We start from the raw sequence: 11942 nt of genomic DNA on the forward strand, positions 1-11942 counted from the left end.
AACATCTCTCATATACATCCCCTTATCCATAACTCATGAACTATTCTACAGTCAGTGATCAAAGTGATCTTCCTATAAATGTCTACTTGGCATTTAAGGTTCTTCACAACCTGGCTTCTTCCTACCTTTCTAGTCTTCCAACACTTTACTCCTCCTCCTTACATTATATGATTCAACAAGACGCATCTACTTGCTGTTCTTCAAACACAACTCCCAATTCCCATTTCTGTGCCTTTCTGCTAGCTGGCTATTCCCCATGCCTGGAATGCTCACCCTTCTCACCTCAGGCTCCTAGCATTCCTGTTTTCCTTCAAGACTCAGTTCAAACACCTCTGCAGGAGGCCTTTTCTTGGTCCCTTTGCCTTTCACTCTCCCCTCACCGCACTTTTTGCTAATGCCTTTTCTCTGGAATTACCTTCCTCCTGCTCTGTACATATCTTGTCTGTAAGTATTAATTTACAAGCTGTCTTCCCCATTCTAATGTGAACTCTTTGAGAGCAGAGACTGTGGGTTAGGTTGTTTTTTTTCTTTTTTGTTTCTGTTTTTTTGGGGGGATTGAGGGGTTTCTCTGTATCTACAGTGCTTAGCACAGTGCCAGACCCACAGTTATCACTTAATAAATCACTTGTGGATTGATTAATAAATGGATGCTAAATAAATGCAGAGCTTAACTAAGATTAAGTCCTTAAAAAAACACCAAACCTCTACCTTTATTCTTAAAATTAGAAAGCACAGTCAGAATTTACATGCAACTAAATTGAAAAAAGTAACCATTGTATGAAACAAAATGGACCAACAGAAAAATAAAATAAATAGGGATTATGTTTCTGTGCAAGAAACTTTTAATGAACAACTAATATGTTCAAAGCACTTAATTCTCAGTGCTTATGTAGTACAAAGATAAGTTAAAACATAAGACTGTGCCCTCAAGCAGATTACCATCTAACAGAAGAGATAATAGAAGATACAGACAAATAATTATGATGAGGCAGAATGTGATAAGTTCAAGTGAGTAATTCAAAACAAAATGCAATGATAAATTTGAAAAAAAGAGATCCCACTTCAAGAGATGGCTTCATGGAGTAGGCGGCATATGTACTGAGCTTTGAATGAACATGCAAGAAGTTTCACCGAGATGGGGATGGAGGCAGGGAGTACAACAGAAAAGACCTCTTCTGGAATGGAGGGTAGCATTATTCAAGAAACGAGAAGGCAGGATGAGAACAGAGAATGAATGATCAAGACGTAGAAAGGGCAAAGGATTCAAGTGTGGAAGAGAGTACGTTGCTGAAGTAGTGAACTATAGATTCAGGACTATGGAAGAGAAAAGAGCAAAGGTGACAGATTATGAATAGGGAGAGTTAAGTAATAAAAATCAAAGAAAAGAAAGGGAGAAAAACAGGTATAGAAGGGAATGCAACAGCAATTAGAGGTAGAAATATGCAGGAAACTAGTCAGAAAGGGAATGTCAGTGTTCACAAGTTTGAAAGTAACAGTTGTGAGTGACAGTCTAAGATATGACCAAGAGGAAGGTCATGGGAAGTGAGACGACTGAGGAAGAAGCCAGAGTATTTGTTGCATCAATAATGCGAATACTAAAGTGGCTGAGGTTGATAGCAAAGGACAGGTTAGAAATGGAAAAGTGTAAAGTCAGATGCCAAAGTCACTGAAAAAAATGAGTACTTAAAGGTTAGTGGATATGACTGACAAAGGAATTCAAAAATTAAAATCAGCTGGCAAAACTTGAAAGAAGAAAAGGTTTTCTGAGTATGTGAAAAAATGCTGAATGCTAAAATTATAACACAAATACAAGTAAAACTATTTGAAGCAACACATTCTTTTTTCTTTTTTCAGCTTGTAAAGATATTTATTGTTCTCAACCTTAACTAGAACTAAAGCACTTTCTTTTAACTTTCTTCAAATAATAACAGGGAAGTTTTCTGCAAACCTCAGTTAAAATGAACCCTAATTTCCCCCACTTTATATACTTACTTATAAGCCTTCCCATACTACCTCTGCCCCTGAAGGAAGGATTCAAATTGGACAACAAAAGTAAGTCTGGATAAATCAGAATCATCACCAAAGAGTTGCATTATAGCACTTTAAGAAGCATTCATTCACTCAGGCTCTTCCATGTCTGTGATACATTCACTTCATTATTTTTTTATATCTTTCTAAGGCCAGGTCAAGTGCTACTTCCCCCATCTCTGCCTACACTCTCTCCCCAGCTCTCCTTCAAACTTTTCCAGAACACTTTGGATTTCTAATTTACTCCCATTACATTCTACCTCATATAAGACCAGTTTATTCATTTGTATGTCATATCTCCTCCCAAGAGAATGTAAGCTTCTTGAAGGGGGCACTTTGTCATTTTTCATCTTCGTATTCCCAGCACCTGGCAGAGTGCCTTCCACTTAATAAACGTTTTTTGTTGACTAGAATCATCGGATTTTGGAGCTAGACGGTACTCAGAAATCATCTAATTCAAACCCTTTATTTAAAGATGCACAAGCCCCAGGTCCCACTTGGGGGGCAAGCCAGTGATGTCACTACAAGCAAACGTGCCCAGAGAGGGGAAGACACTTGTTCAAGGTCACACTGCTATTGACCGGCAGCCAGAACTAGAACCCAGGTCTCCTAACTCCCAGTTTGGTGGGGGGACTTCTACACCACCACGACGAAATCATTCCAACCTCCCCCCCCTTATATCCACCACCCTGCCTCCGACAAACAGCGACACCTCTCCTGTCTCCTCTTGAGCTGAAAAATGGGAATAGCAGCAGCCACTGACGCTCGGGATAAAGCCTTAACACAAACACTAACGAGTCCTCAATCCCCAGAGCCACCCAGACGGCGGGGCCATGGGGGCAGAGCGAAGGGTCCACGGGCATGGATCGCTTTACCGGGAGTCTCAAATTCCAGGCTCCGCAATCCTGCCCAGAACCCTGCCGCGGGAGGAACGAAGCGACGCGAGCTGCAAAGCGCCACGAGAACGCGGCGCGTCCCCCTCCCCCACTACTTGTTACGCCCCCAGACGCGGACAGCGGGACCCGTCGGCCCAGACGGGCGAACGTCCCCCCGGGGCGGGGGGAGGGGGAGGCTCCCCGAGCGCTAGCCAAAGCAACCCACCGCCGGCCGGGGCGCTACCTACCGGGGCTGGCCGAGTCCCTGCGACACCCCCCCTTCCTGAGAAAAGCGAAGTGGCGAGGAGGACAAAACCAAACCGCAGTGTCCACGGTCAGCAACGACTGTCACCTCCTTGGGTCAGTAGCTGTTTAGCTGGAGAAGAGGAAAGAGGCGAGGCTTTGTACGTCACTGCAAGGGGCGGGGCCATGAGGTCAGCTCTGGAGCTCGAGGACAGAGGGGGAGGGGGAGGAGGCGTGCCCGAGTTCGCAGCACGTGACGTGCTTGGTCGTGCGGCCAGCCCTCCCCGCGGAGGCCTTCGGCCTTGTGACTCTGGAGGCTGGGCTGGAAAGGTTGGTGTTTAGGCCTCCGCTGCGGCTAGGTGTTTGATAAACCCTCCCTCGCCCTCCCCGAGTGACCGGGGGTGGCGCGTAAGTCGGAAAAGTTACGGGTTTGGTTGCAGTCTAGTGTAGGTGCATCATAGAGCCTAGTGAGTGATGCTACAGCCTAGCCTAACCCGCAGCGACAAGCAAGAGGTAGTCCTGGAAGGAGGAGGGCAAGCAGCGGCCAAAACAACCCCAGCAACTGACTCCAGCCCCGCCCCGCTGGAATGTCCTAGTGTGCGGGCGACCACGTAGGCGGGCCCCGTGGGTACCGCTTCAGCCTTAGGATAAGAATAGCACACGTACCTTCCAGCCCCCAAATTCCAGGAGGATAGGGAGAAGCCCGGGGTCTTAGTCCCAGCTGTTACTCTCTGGATCTTTCGAAATCACTTGGGTTGTCTGTGCCCCAGTCTCCTAATCTGCAAAATGGGAATGATAGGGCCCTTCGTATATCTTAACAGAGTTGTGAAAATGAATTGAGATAATGGAATTATATTAGGATTATTATGTAATCCTACTCTCTAAGACAGTGCTTGGCATATGGTACTTAATAAATGCTTGTTGATTAAAGGTCTTTTCATTTTACATATATATACATATATATGCATATACATAGTGATTTTTACTGATTTTTGAGGAAAGCACCCAGACTAGCCATGTCTTCTTTACCCTCCAGGGTTCAGGACTGACTCTGGACTTTCTCTGCTAAGCTCCCTCACCTATACTCCCTCACGTTCGTCTTTTCAGCTCTCCTTTGAGTGTTGCCTTGCCTTTTTAGTATGTAAGCTCCTTAAGGGCAGGGACTGGTTTTCTACTTGTATTTCTACCTTTAGCACAGTGCCTGGCAAACAGTGCTTGATAAACGTTTGTTGACTTACTACACGCCAACTATGTGGCAAGTAGTAGTTTCCCCTAAACACTGGGTAGAAAAAGAAAGGCAAAAAACTGTCCTTGCTCTCAAAGAACTCATATTCTAATAGGGGCAAGGATATGGTAATACTTTGAGGAAAAAAACTTAAAGGGATGTACAAAAATAAGGCATTTTTCTACCTTGTGCATAATTTTCAGAATATATATATATGGGTATTTCAGATCCTGAGCACAAGTATTCAGGGAGTGTATATGTAACATTTCATCTTGCAGGGTAACTGCTTGCCTTCATTAATTGGAGGGATTTAGCTTTGTTCTACCCCTGTTGTCTACTATAACACACTAACTACATAGGATTATGGTATCATATTGAGATTGGAAGGAACCTTAGAAGTCATTTAGTCCAACCCTCTCATTTTATAGACGAGGAAACTCAAACCTAAAGAAGTTAAATATATACCTTCTATGGCATCAAAATGACTTCCCCTAAGGCATTTCTTAGCCTCTTTGCAATATGTCTTCCTACCCATACTATGCTGAAACTCTTGCAAAATTTACCAACCATTGCCTACTACTACATCTGATCTCCTTTTCTCTGTTCTCATCCTCCTTGATTTCTCTACAACTTTTGACACAGTTGACTCTGTGCCGTGTTTATAACAGCATAACAGATTACCACTGTGAGGTGGGCACTAGTCTTCTCCCTCTCTAACTAGGGGCCCCTTTCAGCTCTGGACCCACAAGAACACAGACTATGTACTCAATCTTAGGAAGTCTGGTCATCAAAGAAAGTGTTCTTATTCTCACCCTTTCTGGTTTTTTATGCCCCAACCAGTTCCAAGAAAAAAAATATATTTTATGCTTAGGTATTGACACATCTAGGGCTTCCCAAAAAAGAGAAGCTGAAAGATACTCAATGTACAATATAAATTAGGAATAGAGCAACTATTTTTTCTTCCACACAAAAGAATGCTTAACGTAAAAGACCCACAGGCTCAAATTGACAACTTATTACTCATTATATTCTCCTGAGAGGTTGCTACTTTAAAATATAAGATGATGAGAGATTTTGAGATTACTAAGTCTGCATTTCATCTTCTCCTTGGCACTGCATGGTCCAGACAATTCCCTTTGGGTCCTTGTCCTCTGGTAAGCCATCCCAGGACTTGGACTCATCTTTCTGCTGACCACATCTTCTCCAAGAAGGATGTAGTTGCAAGATACTCCTCCTGCTGCCCATAAGTTCCAATTGAAGGACCCAGCATTTCCCACCTGTCTCAAGCCCTCTTAGCTGTCTCCAACGCTGGACTTATTCATCGGAATGATTGCCATTCAGACACCTATACTCACAAAAGTAACACTAAGCAGAACAGATAGCCACAAGCCCAAAGTCTAGGCTTAAGCTAGCCTAGCAGGCCATGTGGGTGCCACCATATATTTACCAAATACCATGCTGCCAGGGTGGGGAAGGATCCTCATCCCTCTCCCACCCCTCATGGAACTTCTATATATTCTAGAGGGGTAAAAGAGAGAGAGAGAGCTTTTAAAATGCAGTGACCAACACTACCATCACTTTAACAGGATGGGAAATGTGGTGGAGGGAGGACTAAGAAATAACCCAGAATTTGCTGTATCATCCCAAAACACCCCCCATTCCTCCTACAGTTGAGCCTCAATGTCCCTAGAAAGTCTCCATGGTCAAATGATACAAACAGGCAGTTTTCAGTTGAAGAAATCAAAACTATCTATGATCATGAAAAAATGTTCTCAATCACTGTTGATTAGAGAAATGCAAATTAAAACAACTCTGAGGTACCACCACACACCTGTCAGATTGGCTAATATAACAGAAAAGGAAAATGATAAATGTTGGAGGGAATGTGGGAAAATTGGGGCACTAATCTGTTTTGGTGGAGTTATGAGCTGATTCTACCATTCTGGGGAACAGTTTGGAACTGTGCCCAAAGGGCAGTCAGGCTGTGTATACCCTTTGATCTGGCAATACCATTACTAGGTCTATATCCCAAAGAGATTAAAAAAGGGGTGGAGGGAAGGACCTACTTGTATAAAAATATTTACAGAAACTCATTTTGTGGTGGCAAAGAATTGGAAATTGAGGGGATGCCCATCATTTGGGGAATGGTTGAACATGTGGTATATGATTGTGATGGAATTCCACTGTGCAATAAGAAATGATGAGCAGTATGCTTTCAAAAAAACCTGGGAAGACTTACATGTCAGCAAAATGAAGTGAGCATAACCAGGAGAACATTGTGCACAGGAACAACAACATTGTACGATGAAGAACTGTGAATGACTTACCTATTCTCAGCACTACAATGATCCCAGGCAATTTCAAAGAACTCATGATGAAAAATTCTGTCCACATTCAGAGAAAGAACTAATGAAGTCTAAATGCAGATTGAAGTATATTATTTTCACTTTTTTTGTGTTTTTTTTCTTTTTGTCTGTTTCTTCTTTCTCAACATGGGCAATATAGAAATGTTTTACGTGACTGCACATATGTAATGTATCAAATTGCTTACCATCTTAGGGAGGGGACAGGGAAGGGAAAGAAAGAGGAAATTAGGAACTCAAAATTTTTTTAAAATGTTAAAATTTATCTTTACACATAATTGGAAAAAATAAAATACTACTAAAAAAAAAAGGAAGAAAATTGCCACCACTACTCCTCCGTAGCCTCTTTTGCTGGATCAATCCTCTGTCCTAATTTGTGAGTTTTCCCCCAAGGCTCTGTGCTGGGCCTTCTTATTTTCTGTCTCTATAGAGTACTCTGTCCCTCATAAGCTATCTCATCCACTCCCAGGAATTCAATTACCATTTATATTCAGATGACTTAAAAATCTATGTATTCAGCCCAAATTTCAGTCCTGCCAGCTAGACCTGACTGTCCTGTGAACACCTCAAACCTGACAGGTCAAAAACGTTATTTACGGTAAACCTACCCTTCTTCCAGACTTTCCTGTTTCTGATGAAGGCAGCAGCAGCATTCAGGTTAGTGACCTCAGGGCCATCCTTGAGTCTATAATAGGGGTCCACTCACATTTTGCCCTGGGATAGGAAATTTAGAGGTGTAAAAATTTAACACTTGTATTTCCCCTGCAAAGTAGGAGATAAAGGAACACAAGCTTACATATTAGTGGAGGAGCATTTTGGGATCTGTAAGAACAATGGACTTTAAAGTATTTTCCACTTCCCTTTCTCTTTCCTTCCAATAAAGGAATCTGCAATTTATTTTAACTTATCCCCTCCCTAGGACTTCCACTACCCTTTTTTCTACTCAGACTAACCTCTAAGAGTGACCTTGGACACAAAGCAACATTGATGGAGAAGACTGCAAGATATCGCACAGAAACCCCTAAATGAATGGAGATTGTTGTTTCTGGGGAGGCCACCGCTGAAGAAGTGTCAGAATGTGCCCTGCCTGATAAAATGGGTGCTCGCATGGGGTGCTGCCCATAGGGGGAGATGGGAGAAAATTAGCTATCTAGTTGCTTTCTATTTTAATTATTCTTGCTAGGGACACATTAAGCTCAATTGTTTCTACTTGCTGAAGGAGTACCATTGCTTTCAGTACCCTCTAAATCTCATCACCTTAGGGGAAAATGTTGATCACCCTAACCTAGTTATAGTTCTGTCTCTGCTTTCTCTTAGAATAAATATAAATTCAGCCTCACTTTTAAGATCCTCCACAATCTGGCTTACCTTTCCATCCTTATTTCACATATCCTCTCCTCCACATACTTCACACTTTAGCCAAACTGGACTCCGGTTTATTTCCTATGGTTAACATTACATCGTCTCCTGTGCAAGCTATCCCAAACAGATGGAATGCCCTTCTTTCTCTGCCCTTCAAAATTTTAATTTTCGTTCAAGGTTGAACCTAGACACCACCTTCTACAGATGTGTTCCCCGATCCACCCTCTCCCCACCCATTCAAGTTATTAATGCTCTCCCCTTCAAATTACCTTGGATGTATCTGACTACAAGTTCTGTCTCCACGAATACCCCCAGCCCACTATATAAATTCCCTAAGGGAAGAATGGTTTCGTTTTTTGTCGTTAGACCTTCCAACGCCTAACACAGTTCCTTGCACAGAGTAGACTTAATAGATGGCAGTTGAATTGCATGTGTGGGTAAATATGATTTTCCTTAAATCTGAATTCTAATATCCTCTGTTCTGGCAATCCCTAATATAGCAAACAAAAAGAACACAAGCCCTTCTTGATGCCCTTACCAGTTATGTGCCTTTCTCACTTCTAGCTAGATTATCAACCCAGGGGGGCCCACCTGTTAGCTTTTGAAATATTGAGCCCATAATTTTCTAAAAATTTGTCGTTGTGTTAATTGCATCCCAGATAATAATAGAACAATCCCAATGTGTAAAAAGCAGCAGCTATTCCTCGGGCTTTACCGCCAATGCCATCTGCTGGTAAAACTATGGCAAATAGGACAGTTAATTTCCTTGCCTTTATTTCCCAACTTTCTAGCCTACTTATACTTCACTCTCTTCCATGAATCCAATGGTCCAAGGACACTGGCCTACTTGCAGTTCCTCTAACTCATCTCTGTGTCTTTTGTCCTGGAATGTTCTGCCTCCTCACCTCAGCCTCCCTGTTCTCCTCAGGACTGGGCTCAGACCTGACCTTCTGCTCAGGGATTCTCCTGATTCTCCCCAAGTGTTAATGCCTTCCTTTTTAAAATTACCTTGTATGTAGCTTGTATGTATCTAAATATTTATATGTCATCTACTCTATTATAATGTACAATCCTTGGGGAAAAAACTGGGGTTTGGATTTTTCGGGGTTTTGCTTGTTTTTTTGTTTTGTTTCATTTTTTGCCTTTATATTCCTAATACTTAGCACAATGCTTGATGTATATGTAGTAAGCACTTAATAAATGCTTTTTAACTGACTGACAGTCTCCTTAGCATTAAAAACAAATGTTAAAGTTTCAAAGATGGGTTCTGGATCTCAAACTCTTATCTTATAAGCCCTTCTAGACTACAGTTTAAATTGGACTACATCTCTTACTTGATATCTTTTTTAAATACTGAAGTTCTGTCTAAGTAAATGCGGAAGAGGATATAGAAGGGGAGGTAAAAGGAATTAAATTTTGGAGGTGATGGGGAGGAAAAGTTCAGCAGTGTTGATTGGTATAGAAGTCAGCTCGACTGATCAGGTATGTTGTATTCTGAGTTGAGAGGCCTTTTTAGCTGCATGAAAAAGGACATCTTTTATCCTCAGAGTTTTTCCCTAGTGTTTTGATTCAGCAAAAACTACTACCCTCCTTTTCTCTTGTAAAATCCCTCCTCCTTAATTTCTCTCTTTTGGAAAAGAAATTGATACCTATTCTCCTGAATAGGAGCAGTGATAATTAGGGATATATTGCCAAAGGTGGAAACTAAGCATAGAGTAACAGAAGATAATGTCTTTTCTAAATCCTCTGCCTCTCTCACCAAGTACATGTTCTACCAGAATGAGCACTATAATTCGGCTAACATTAAAAAAAAGGAGTTTAAACAGAAGTGTTTAGCTTTCTTCTCTGCTATCTAAAATGGGAGTTAACAAATGGAAGGAATAACAAGGAATTTTGCACATACAATGCTTTGATTGGCAAAGGTGCATAAATCTGAGAGGTTTGTTGGGTATCTTCAGCATGGAGGAGGGATCAGGAAGGAATAGAGCAGGAGAGCCATATGGAGAAATAACTCTCTTCTCCTGACTCACAATGTTCCTGTAGTATTTCATCTGAAGCATTCACATTTCTAGAATATCAGATGCAACAACATTCACATTTAAATTTTAAAATTTCCCAAACTGAAATGGAAATGTTTTCACAGATTATGATATTGAAGGAAATTCAAAGAGCATCTAGCCTAATCTGTGCGTACCAATCATCCCTTCTATAATATTTCCATCAAGTGATTGTCCATATTTTGTTTTAATACTTCCTGTGTTGAAGTGGAGAATAGGGTGAGGGGAGTCATATCTCTTTTTTCTGCTCTATTTTTTTTAATTTTATTTTTCAAGTAATAAATATTTTTTAAAAATCTGTCCTACTGCTATCTCCCTCCCCGAATGAGAGGGAAAAAACCCCCAAAACTTCAATACATATCTACATAGTCTGGCAAAAGAAATTCCCCCATTAGCCACATCCAAAAATGTGTGTCTCTGTGTCATGTCTTTAGTCTTCTGAATTTGTGATTTATCGTTGCATTTATCAAAGTTACAAAGTCTTTCAAAGTTGTTTTTCTCTATAATGTTAGCATTGTAAAAATTGTTCTAATTCTATTCACTTTATTCTGCATCAATTGATAAAGGTCTTCCCAGTTCCTGTGAAACTGTCCATTTCATTATTTCTTATGGAATGATGATATCCCATTACATTCTTTTACCACAATTTAGCCATTCCTCAATAGGGGGATACTTCTCGTAGTTTCCAATTTTTGGCCACTATGAAAAGAGCTGTTTCAAATGTTTTTATACACATAGATTGTTTCCTCTTTCTTTGATTTCTTTGGGGTATAGGCCTAGTAGTGGCATAGCTAGGTCAGAGAGTATGCACAGTTTGGTTGTTTTCTGGATATAGTTCCAAACTGCTTTCCAGAATGGCTGGACCAATTCACAGCTCAACCAACAGTGCATTAATGTGCCAGTTTTCATGCAGCTCCTCCAACATTCCTCATTTGCTATCTTTGCCAGTCTGATGGGTGTGAGGTAGAACTTCAGAGTTGTGTTCATTTGCATTTCTCTATTAGTGATTTAGAGCATTTTTTATATGATTGTTGATAGCTTAAATTTCTCTGAAAACTCTCTGTTAACATCCTTTGACCATTTATTTAAGGAGAATAGGAACCACTAATATATTAAGGCAGCCCATTCTACTTTTGAATAATCCTAATTGTTATGTAGGGCAGCTGGGCAATACAGTAGATAGAATGCTGTGCCTGGAGTCAGGAAGACCTGAGTTCAAATTGGGCCTCAGACACTTACTAGCTGTATGACCTTGGGCAAAACATTTAACTCTGTTTACCTCAGTTTCCTCATCTGTAAAATGAGCTGGAGAAGGAAATGGCAAACCACTCCATTATATTTGCCAAGAAAACCCTGAAAGGGGTCACAAAGAGTCGGACATGACTGAAATCTACCTTCTCTGACTTCTAAACATTGCTTGTAGTCCTGTGCCTTTGTCTGAACAGGATGAGTATAATCCCTGCACGAAGACAGCACTTTCCAAGGACCTAGGTTTTTGATTCTTAGTTTTGCGATTTGCTATTATTTAATAACCTTGGACAAATCACTTAAATGCTCTTAGCCTCTAAAATAAAATAACTCCTTTATTTTGGAGGCAAGGAAATGGATGATTGAACTAGATGATTTCTTTCTTTTTTAAATATTTTATTTTTTTCAATACATGTAAAAACAATGTTTAACATTTGTTTTTCAAAATTTTGAGTTCTAAATTCTATCCTTCCCTCCCTTCCTTCCCTCTTTGAGAAGGAAAACAATTTAATATAGTGCATGTGCAGTCATACAAAGCATA

The 11942-nt window shown here is 40.9% G+C and overlaps 1 protein-coding gene across 1 annotated transcript in view; it reads right to left on the reverse strand.

Annotated features, from left to right (window-relative positions):
- The window catches only part of CDIP1 (cell death inducing p53 target 1), a 55141-nt gene extending 51599 nt beyond the window's left edge, over nt 1-3542 (reverse strand). The window contains exon 1 of the mRNA XM_020978632.2: nt 3152-3542. The gene's annotated coding sequence lies outside the window, so the exon portion shown is untranslated. The remainder of the gene's footprint in view (nt 1-3151) is intronic.
- Nucleotides 3543-11942: the final 8400 nt, after the last annotated feature.

This window comes from Phascolarctos cinereus, unplaced genomic scaffold (assembly GCF_003287225.1).
Source record: "Phascolarctos cinereus isolate Bilbo 61053 unplaced genomic scaffold, phaCin_HiC Scaffold_4;HRSCAF=312, whole genome shotgun sequence".
Classification (NCBI taxonomy): domain Eukaryota; kingdom Metazoa; phylum Chordata; class Mammalia; order Diprotodontia; family Phascolarctidae; genus Phascolarctos; species Phascolarctos cinereus.